This window comes from Neoarius graeffei, chromosome 15 (assembly GCF_027579695.1).
Source record: "Neoarius graeffei isolate fNeoGra1 chromosome 15, fNeoGra1.pri, whole genome shotgun sequence".
Classification (NCBI taxonomy): domain Eukaryota; kingdom Metazoa; phylum Chordata; class Actinopteri; order Siluriformes; family Ariidae; genus Neoarius; species Neoarius graeffei.
Genome location: NC_083583.1, coordinates 47,396,712 through 47,408,490, shown reverse-complemented (window position 1 = coordinate 47,408,490; position 11,779 = coordinate 47,396,712).

Sequence of the window (11,779 nt, the reverse complement as noted above, 5' to 3'; positions counted from 1 at the left end):
TCTGGAAAGCGAAGTCATTAATTAAATCATTGAACTCAAGCTGGCGTAGCGTGTGAAGACATGGTGGACAGTGATCATATTGACAATGACGGGTGATTTATGCGACGGGACAAGGTGGGCTTCCTTACGGGTGACGAAATGCATCAAAAATGTTATCAATATGATCAAAACTTCTGAAAATATCGTTTCATATTTTCCGATCTCGCTACCTCCGAGGCCCCCTAGTGGCCGAGGCCCTGGGCAGCAGCCCATGAAGCCCATTAGGATAGTGCGTCCTTGACTGCTATCTACAGGTTTACCTTGACTGTGCACTGACAGTTACATCATTCTGTCACTAAACGAACAGCTGATCACACCGAGGTGCTCGCTGACCGCCGATATTTATTAGTTTGGTCCTGCGTTTCCTTTCCTTCACAAGATAATGTCTTTTTTTCTTCTCACTTTCCGTTACTGTAGTCGGTCTTTCACGTTTCATTCACACACTCACATCCTCCGTTTTTCTCTCCTGTTTGAAATTTGTATCCCGCAATGCCTTGCGCGAACGGGGAAAGCCCACCATGTGATGCATGACGTAGTATCTTGAATTGGGTCATGGTGAAGCAGGAAAAAATAGCAGAGAATTTAGGCCCATGTGGCTCTAAATTCATTAATGTTTCTATTTTTAACAAAAAAACGAATAAAATTGGAAGTCTGTGATTCGAATTCAGTAGCTTTCTGGCCACTAAACAAAAATAATAGGGTGTCAGGGAAAATTCTTTTTATGACCTACACTTGAAAAATCTGAAAGGCAGTCTACCTTTAATGTAATGTAATATAATGTACAAGTATATTAGCCACAGCAGTGATTATTGTAACCTCTATCTCTGTACATCTGCAATAATAAGCCTAATAAAATGGATGCTAGGCGGCACGGTGGTGTAGTGGTTAGCGCTGTCGCCTCACAGCAAGAAGGTCCGGGTTCGAGCCCCGTGGCCGGCGAGGGCCTTTCTGTGTGGAGTTTGCATGTTCTCCCTGTGTCCGCGTGGGTTTCCTCCGGGTGCTCCGGTTTCCCCCACAGTCCAAAGACATGCAGGTTAGGTTAACTGGTGACTCTAAATTGAGCGTAGGTGTGAATGTGAGTGTGAATGGTTGTCTGTGTCTATGTGTCAGCCCTGTGATGACCTGGCGACTTGTCCAGGGTGTACCCCGCCTTTCACCCGTAGTCAGCTGGGATAGGCTCCAGCTTGCCTGTGACCCTGTAGAACAGGATAAAGCGGCTAGAGATAATGAGATGAGATGAGATGAAAATGGATGCTAAAAAGCTGTTCTACTATTGTAACCTTCTACATACAGTATATTCACTAAAGGTTTCTGCAAAGGTATCACAAGCCTAAGAACCCTTAAGAGCTCTAGGTTTACCTTTTTTCCCCCTAACAGTTTTCTAACTACACACTTTAGCACACTCATGATCATGTAAACAATTATGTGACAAGTCCTGCGTTCTAGCTGTTATCACTCCATTGCTGATTTCCTCCTCCTGTCCTCTTGAAGAAATCCCCACATCCATTAATTCCTCCCAGTTGAATCTGATCCTTTATGTTATAAATATTAGGATATCCAGCTTATACGTACAGCTAATTTCAGTTACAAAAAGCATGGTACTTATAGGTTTTAGTGTCAAGACTATGTCCTAATGACAGTTCAGGATATTTGGCCTTTATATTTATTACTTCATGGAGTTAAATCCTGTTTGGCTAGTGTATAAATGTACAACCCCGATTCCAAAAAAGTTGGGACAAAGTGCAAATTGTAAATAAAAATGGAATGCAATGATGTGGAAGTTTCAAAATTCCATATTTTATTCAGAATAGAACATAGATGACATATCAAATGTTTAAACTGAGAAAATGTATCATTTAAAGAGAAAAATTAGGTGATTTTAAATTTCATGACAACAACACATCTCAAAAAAGTTGGGACAAGGCCATGTTTCCCACTGTGAGACATCCCCTTTTCTCTTTACAACAGTCTGTAAACGTCTGGGGACTGAGGAGACAAGTTGCTCAAGTTTAGGGATAGGAATGTTAACCCATTCTTGTCTAATGTAGGATTCTAGTTGCTCAACTGTCTTAGGTCTTTTTTGTCGTATCTTCCGTTTTATGATGCGCCAAATGTTTTCTATGGGTGAAAGATCTGGACTGCAGGCTGGCCAGTTCAGTACCCGGACCCTTCTTCTACGCAGCCATGATGCTGTAATTGATGCAGTATGTGGTTTGGCATTGTCATGTTGGAAAATGCAAGGTCTTCCCTGAAAGAGAGGTCGTCTGGATGGGAGCATATGTTGCTCTAGAACCTGGATATACCTTTCAGCATTGATGGTGTCTTTCCAGATGTGTAAGCTGCCCATGCTACACACACTAATGCAACCCCATACCATCAGAGATGCAGGCTTCTGAACTGAGCGCTGATGATAACTCGGGTCATCCTTCTCCTCTTTAGTCCGAATGACACGGCGTCCCTGATTTCCATAAAGAACTTCAAATTTTGATTCGTCTGACCACAGAACAGTTTTCCACTTTGCCACAGTCCATTTTAAATGAGCCTTGGCCCAGAGAAGACGTCTGCGCTTCTGGATCATGTTTAGATACGGCTTCTTCTTTGAACTATAGAGTTTTAGCTGGCAACGGCGGATGGCACGGTGAATTGTGTTCACAGATAACATTCTCTGGAAATATTCCTGAGCCCATTTTGTGATTTTCAATACAGAAGCATGCCTGTATGTGATGCAGTGCCGTCTAAGGGGCCAAAGATCACGGGCACCCAGTATGGTTTTCCGGCCTTGACCCTTACGCACAGAGATTCTTCCAGATTCTCTGAATCTTTTGATGATATTATGGACTGTAGATGATGATATGTTCAAACTCTTTGCAATTTTACACTGTCGAACTCCTTTCTGATATTGCTCCACTATTTGTCGGCGCAGAATTAGGGGGATTGGTGATCCTCTTCCCATCTTTACCTCTGAGAGCCGCTGCCACTCCAAGATGCTCTTTTTATACCCAGTCATGTTAATGACCTATTGCCAATTGACCTAATGAGTTGCAATTTGGTCCTCCAGCTGTTCCTTTTTTTGTACCTTTAACTTTTCCAGCCTCTTATTGCCCCTGTCCCAACTTTTTTGAGATGTGTTGCTGTCATGAAATTTCAAATGAGCCAATATTTGGCATGAAATTTCAAAATGTCTCACTTTCGACATTTGATATGTTGTCTATGTTCTATTGTGAATACAATATCAGTTTTTAAGATTTGTAAATTATTGCATTCCGTTTTTATTTACAATTTGTCCTTTGTCCCAACTTTTTTGGAATCGGGGTTGTATACAGTGTTTAAAAACTCCAGGAATATTTATACATACCTATACCATGGTGGCGCTTCAGTGGTGATCCTTTTACAGTAATGAATGAGAAGGATGAGCTGCCAAACATAGCAACAGATTGGTTATAGTCAGTAATTATAAACCTAAAAAGTGATCTATATTGTAGGTCTACTGCATATAGATAATGGAAGAAGTTCTTTAATGGACAGAGAGCTGGACAAATTATAGATTTATAGCTATTCTATCAGTCAAGTTAGTGCTCCACTGTGCTACCCAGTTGTATGTTATGTTCGCTCAGAAATGTAACTGATAGGCTGAAAAGTGGTAGCTAATATTAAATAATAATATACATACAGGATGGTTTTTTGATAGAATAAAAACATATATTCTGTGAGGGTGGGCTGAAAAGTTCATAGCCTGACTATGATGCAGTGATTGAATTTGACCAAATATGGTTTATTTTTCAACATAGTCACCCCTGTGGTCCACACACTTCCTCCATCGGTGTTGCAGCACTTGGATTCCAATGGTATAGAAGCTCTCATCCTGATGCTCAAAAAAGTCCTCAACAGCAGATATGACCTCATCATCGGTCTGATTAGACCCCGAAGCCGTTTGTTTTCAGGATAATGGCTGGCTGATGAAATTATTGGCTGGCTAGCTGACTCAGCCAAAACCTTAATGGCTGCTGCAGCCACCAAAATGTTTATGGCTACAAATGGCTGATACTGGACGTCACTGTGTGGCATATATCCGGGCGAACGGATCAAACAAATGGGGGGAATAAATAGCAAATTACCACAGGTCCCCTGGTCTCTTACTTCATTGTAAATATAAATCTAGCAAGATTGTAGTTCAATGCTAATAATAAGCTAATCTGGATTGTTCGAGGAAGGCATCTAGCTATCTACTCTCACTAGCAATGACCAGTGAAGGACTGGCAGCTATCTTACTATGATGAAAGTAGAGTGGTGGAGTACTTTTTTTTTATCAATCTCGAAGTATGTGAAACAAACAAACAAACAAAAAAAAATACCTTTACACTTTCCCTCAGCAGCGGCAAAGAATGCAGCCATCTCGTCGATATCGGAGTCGATTGATGCTCTGGGTGGGTTCCCGGGTTCCCCAGTGTATCGTGGTAACGGTGTGAGGGGCGGGAAGCCAGACAGGTAGTCACAACGGCAAGCTTGTGGTGGCTCTCTGTGCTGTGATATCAGTTCTAAATCTCTACAGTGTATGCCTATACGTCTCTATTGTGTTACTACTAGTGTGTACAGTTGATCATGTTTGTGTCACTTTTCTTGTAGCTCATGATGTGGATAAACCCATTATTTGATGTACACAATTCTTAGTGGCTCAGCCAAATTTTATTAGATAGCGGCTCAAATTGGCTTACAAAATTATTGGCTGGCGGCGGCTCAAATTCTAAATGGCGGTTTTAGCGGCGCCTAGATCTGATGCTGCTTCCCAGCCAAGTGTTTTTTCATGTTTGGGAACAGAAAATAGTCAGATGGGGCCAAATCAGGAGAATATGGAGGGTGATCGAGCAGTTCAAAGCCATAGTCACACACAGCAGCCATTGCAACCACAGACTTGTGAGCAGGCGCATTGTCCTGGTGAAACAGGACCCTCTTCATCAGTTTTCCAGGCCGTTTTGACTTGACTGCCTTTTACAGCTGCCTCAGCAAGTTGGTATAATATTCTCCATTGATAGTTTGGCCTTTCTGAAGGTAGTCAATGAACACAATGCCCTTTGCATCCCAGAAGACGGAGGCCATCACGTTCCCTGCCGACGACACACCCTTGGTCTTCTTTGGAGGGGGAGAAAACGGGTGTTTCCACTGCATGGACTGCCATTTGGTCTCTGGCTTGAAGTGGTGGACCCAACACTCATCTTGGGTAAGGAAACGTTAAAAAAAAAAACTGGCTGGATCTGCTTCAAAAAGTGCCAAGTTTGCCTGCAACTTGGCCAGTCTGGTGTGCTTTTGATCAGGTGTCAAAAGCTATGGCACCCACCGAGCGGAAACCTTCGACATCCCAAGTTCATTGCGCAAAATGTTCTCTACTCGTTCACGGGAGATGCCTACAGCATTAGCTAAATGACTAACAGTTAAATGTCTGTCATCCATCACCATGTGGTGAACAAAGTCGATGTTTTCTTGGGTGGTGGCTGTGGCAGGACGTCCGGACCTTGGATCATCTTCAAGGCTCTCCCTACCCCTCTTGAATTCAGCTGCCCACTTTTTCACAGTTGATAAAGCTGGAGCATCATCCCCTAATGTAGCAACCATGTCGGCATGAATGTCCTTGGGGGCTATCCCCTTTTTCTGCAGAAATTTGATAACACCATGGTGCCCAATTTTATCCATATTCACGAAATGTCTCTAGTACTACTTTTCAAAGTCCTGAATTACTTGTCCAATGTAGTTTTATCTAAAAATAAACAAAACAGTTAGCATCAGGAAAGGTTTATTTTAATGCATGCCATGTTTCATTTCTGTAGCATAACTCCTTCATCAGGCTATAAACTTTTCAGCCCTCCCTCGTATTCCCTTCTAGCAGGTTTCATTCATTTGGTTCGATAGCATGCAATATTGTTAGCATATCGCTTATCCTACATGTATTACATCACTCTACCCAATGGAGAATGAGTGCTGAATATGGTTTACGATGTTGCATGGTTGTCAAGACAACATGACATCACACGTCAGAGCTGATGTGAATATTCAATGAGAGAGTTTTCTGCTGTGCATGAGCAGAAGCATTTCTTTGTTTGCTAGCAGTGCCCACAGTAAACTGTCACAGTGAATTGAAAATGCCATAAGATGCGTATTACATGTAAATCAGCATTGGATATTGGTAAGTTACCCCCCGTTCTTAACTTTTTGTAAAATCTAATAATTGTTCCATCGAATGTGTATGTATAATAATAATAATAATAAGGCTGGCTTTCTTTTGTGGTATCTCAGACATATTCCATTCAGCTAGCATGATATTGAACTTGTCTTCGATTTGTTCTATATCATGCTAGCGGAATGGAATACATCTGATATACCACAAAAAAAAGCCAGCCAATATTATTTAAAGGATATATGGTGAGCTAGTTAACTAGTAAGGTACCTTTCACACAGACTAAGGCAACAAACAAGTATATGATTATTACTCTTCTAACAGTGTTTCTCATCGTGTTTTTACTCTTGATAAAATTCAGCTAGTTGTTGGCCAACATAAACTATGAGATATATATGTTATTTACCAGCTGGGAGGTCCATATCGTAAAATACCGTGACCAAGGTCTTGAAAGTACTAAGCGAGGCCCTCTGGTCCGAGGTCAGTATTCAAGGCCCAGGTCATGGTATTTCACCATACGGACCGACCTTAAGCTGGTAAATAATATATTTATTTTTTTCTTTACCAAATTCTAACAGAAAACGAGAGCGCCCGAAAGGGAAAACCGAGCCAAGCCGCCATTTTGAATCCTCATTCACGGCTGTAATGCAAATTGCTTCCTCCTCAGTCTACAAGTGCACTTCCATGGCAGGAGAAAAACTACATTTTGCCGCCTATGTAGTCCCCTATTTATACAAAATTGAGTCATTCAGGATTCAGACATGTTTTTGCTCGGCGTTAGCAACAGTTACAGGTTTTTAGCTTTCTCCTGAAATGCTTTCTTTTATTTCTTCTTCCTCAGAGTAGTAAAACTCACTTTCGCTGTGAAGACTGTCGTTATCGCTATCCATGCTGTAAAATTAATGCTATTCTCCTGAGAAATGCTGGCAAAAATTTATAAGATTTTTGATAATCTTATAAATAAATCTTATTAAAAAAAGATAAATATTGACAAAAAATGCTACGTTTGTTGTTGTTGTGAACGAGTGAGTCGCCAGAGATCTGTAACCGGGGTCCGTAACTGGGGTCCTTATCGTAGGATACGGACCCACTCGCCAGCCAATCGGAGCACAGGATTTGATGGAAACCGGACCACGAAGAAAATAGTGTTATCTTTGCATCAGACATAAAAGTTGGACTAGCTTCTTTATTTTTTTTCTTGACATGTTCAACCATGAAGTGACTGTTACTTACAGCAGGAGCCTTACAAAACAGCTTTGAGTTGTTTTTGTTGCTGGTGTGGTGGTTGTTGTTGTTACTATCAACAAGATTATGCCTTGGTCAGTGTGTGTAGTACAGCAGGCAGTAGGATTCAGAACAAGTAGCTTGTGCTATAGACAACTTGCAACCACGTGATCAAAATGTGCTACGTCATGAGCGTCCACCATGATGGTGGATATACAAAGCAACTAGGACGGCAGCCACTGAAAGCGTGTCTGTAAACAATGCTGAATTTTCTCACTGTTACTATGATTTGAACGCTCGAGCGAAGACTCGATACAAAGAGAAGATAGATATGTGTGGTTTTGACCCATATTATTTTTAAAAAGTCAGATTTTTCTGAAGATAAGACGCTTTTACCGACCATCGAGTACCCAGATATCGCGTTCTATCTGGTTCGGCTGCCGAAGAATCAAGTCCGACCTTGGACGAAACATCGCCCATTTTCTGAGTGGGTGCCCAGTCTGGATTGTTTCTATTGTACAATTTTGCTGGCGCTCCTAGAAGCGAAATGGTAATACACGTATTAAAATTATAACAACGACCAAGTGAACCACGACAAGAGAACGCTCATTTTATAGCAAAATTCTGGCAACAAGAAATAAAATACTTCCATGATATTATTGAGAAAGCTTTTGAATCTCACCGGAGATAAAATGATTACTGCAAACATGAGCTGTTTTGGTTTTAGCCTCTGTTAGATCAGCCCTGCTGATGTTGTTCAGCCGCGCTCGTCTCTTCTCTGTACTAAGCCTCAGTTTCCTCGCCCTCTTTCCGAATCACGGACGGAATTCTAAAAAATCAGAACGTGCCACGGTCACAAGTACTGTTGTGACCACAACCATATACAGCACAAAGATATGGCATAGCTAAAAGAACCCTTAAAGCAGTGGATAAACAAAGAGTTGCGCACGCGTGACTGTTTTGTATGGAATGTCGCTTGACCCCGCATTTGTATATCCACCAACATGGCCGACATCCGGGTTTCTATTTTGCTTTGATGTCACTTGCAAGTCAAGGATAGTTACAAAAATGACATGTACTACCCCTGCTAAATGACTTGTGGTGAAATATCGCTACTACATACCAAATGAAAACTTTTGGTAAGGAGTAGGGCTAGTCTTTTTCTGGTAGATGAATCTACAAAAATCAGGCGAATACAAATAATAAACCTCATGGAGACGATTTATCCATCCCTGAATTATTTAAAGAACAGCTTGATCGTTTTATATTAATATTGAGAGTCTGAGAATCTAAAGAAGGTCATCAGCTGCAGAGAAGTTATTAAGACGTAGACAGCAGAAAATAAATATCTTTCAATGTCAAAGTTAGGACATGAAATGAACCTTTGTGTACCGATCACTGCTTGTGATTTTCGTTTATCTTTCCATGAATGTAATTAAGGGAGAATTAAGACTGTGATAATTAGAGACAGAAAGAGAGAGACACAAGTGATTAGTATGAGACATCAACCCTTAGTTTAATCAGATGTCTGCTCCAGAACACTTGGCAGATGAGACAGGCTCGGTGGCCTTAATCAGATTACTGTAGCCATCAGAGAAAACAGAACTACGTAAACTGCCCTGACAATCACACAAGAACAGGGCAAGTGCAGAGACAGATACAGCACACCTGTTGGTGGACATAAATCCAGATTTAACTTTGATATTTTATACCACAGTGCTGTTGAATTCTCAAATCAAAAGGCGTGGATTGATTCCTCACAGCACGCCTCTGAAGGGATTTCTGGCTATTACATAAATGATAGGTTTATATTAATATGCTTATTTTAATGCATTATTTTTTCTACAGTGATGACAAATTCATAAGCACTTGTATTGTGAACACTATACAGTAATTAGTTGGGGGTTTTTTTATATTTTTTTGGGCTTTTTTCACCTTTATTGGATAGGACAGTGTAGAGACAGGAAATGAGCGGGAGAGAGAGACGGGGAGGGATCGGGAAATGACCTCGGGCTGCAATCGAACCCGGCTCCCTGGATTTATGGTATGGCGCCTTATCCACCTGAGCCACGACGCCCCCAAGTTGTTATTTAACAATAAAATTGTCTCATCATTGATACGGTGAAGCTTTCGGTTATGTACAATTTATGGAAGGAGCCTCCATTGTCAGTGTCTTGTAAGTTTTCCACCACAGGAAAATCCTCAGGACAGAGGAGTTTGAAGAGTTTGCACTTTTTGGTTTCTGTATAATATGACAAGCTGCGGCAGCACGGTGGTGTAGTGGTTAGCGCTGTCGCCTCACAGCAAGAAGGTCCTGGGTTCGAGCCCCGTGGCCGGCGAGGGCCTTTCTGTGCGGAGTTTGCATGTTCTCCCCGTGTCCGCGTGGGTTTCCTCCGGGTGCTCCGGTTTCCCCCACACTCCAAAGACATGCAGGTTAGGTTAACTGGTGACTCTAAATTGACCGTAGGTGTGAATGTGAGTGTGAATGGTTGTCTGTGTCTATGTGTCAGCCCTGTGATGACCTGGCGACTTGTCCAGGGTGTACCCCGTCTTTCGCCCGTAGTCAGCTGGGATAGGCTCCAGCTTGCCTGCGACCCTGTAGAAGGATAAAGCGGCTAGAGATAATGAGATGAGATGAGATGACAAGCTGCATTTTTTTTGTGTTATTAACTTCGAGAGAGAGGCTGGTTATGAATGTTGTTGTTCTGACAGTCTGGTAATGACTGTTATTCGTTGACGTAATTAATAACGGAAACTAACTTGTTTGATCTTCATTAAAAAGTGTGATGTCTTATAAAAATAGCTGTCATGCAGAAAAGCTAGACTTGGGGTTGTGTTGTGTTATCCCTTATGTATCGTCTTATTGCTATCCTCATAGAATAAAATGATTTTTTTTTTGGCTGTTAGAGTGGATACAGGATTGATATGTTACTCCTTTAATGAACAAATTCCAAAATACAAATCATTCATTTGAACATTTGACATTTTGTATGAACAATCCACAACTTTGTGCTTTTGGTTTATACATTTATAGACAGGTGAATGTGAACAGAAAAAAAAAAAAAATTACACAAAAGGATTAAGTGAGAATGACCTAAGATGCAAGAGCTCATGATAAGTCAATTCTTTATTCACAACACTGAGACGCATCACTGAATAAAAAGAGTGTGGAAAATGATGCAGTGATTAAGCTACAAGAGGAGAATCACATTCCTTTTCCTTTCCACTGTGTCAAAATACTCTTGAAATCTTAACATTGATATTTTGTATGACTTTATACAGTACGTAAGGTCATGCTCAATTGATCTTTTATAACATATTCAGCCTCATGTAGAGACATCTCAACTTATGCAAGTTATGGATTTTGAAAACACACCGAAGTGCAACTCTTTGGGTTCATTAACTAACAGTGTGGCATATTGATTTACAGTCTATAATGACTACAATTATGTTAATTTTATAATTTTGGTCTGAAAAATACATCAACATTTTACTCTCTGCTACAAACATTTCCTGAAACATACCTATATATTAAAATCATCTTTAAGATACCTTTCATGAAACAAAACCATATAGTTGTGTTTTACATTCTTAAACGTTGTCTGTGAAGGTTCTCAGTCATCCAGGTCATAGTAAACCATAAGTGCTAAAAAAGGCAACTGGACTTGCTTGAAATTCTTGAAGACGTTTCACCTCTCATCCGAAAGGCTTCTTTAGTTCTGTCTGACTAGTGAGGAGTTCCAGGTATTTATCCTCTAGTGGATCCATTGGAAGAATTCAATGCAATCCATTGGAGGAATTCAATCCAGTGAAGAATGCACAGACCTGTACACTGGGAAAATGAAACAACCGCTTCACAGGCGCATGGCTCAACACAGGAGAGCCAGTTCCTCAGGCCAGGACTCTGCAGTCTATCTTCATCTCAATAACAAAGGACACTCGTTTCAGGACTGCAACGTATGCATTCTAGCCAGAGAAGACCGGTGGTTTGAAAGAGGAGTAAAAGAAGCCATCTTCGTCAACCTGGAACGACCATCACTGAACACAGGAGGTACAATGCAGTCCTTGGCACACTTCCCAGAAAACTGAACACATCCACACTAAGGCTACATCCACACGACAACGGCAACGAGATGTTATTAAAAAAAATATCGCGTCCACATGGGCAACGGATCAGTAAAATATCAGGTCCATATGGCAACGCAACGCTTGCTGAAAACGATGCAATACACATGCCACACCTCTAGGTGCGCTGTAAGACGGTCCCTTCAGAGACACCAGAACAATAGAAGTAGTAAGGACGCATGCGCATAAACTATTATGCACGAGACTTCATATTAGCCACAAAGT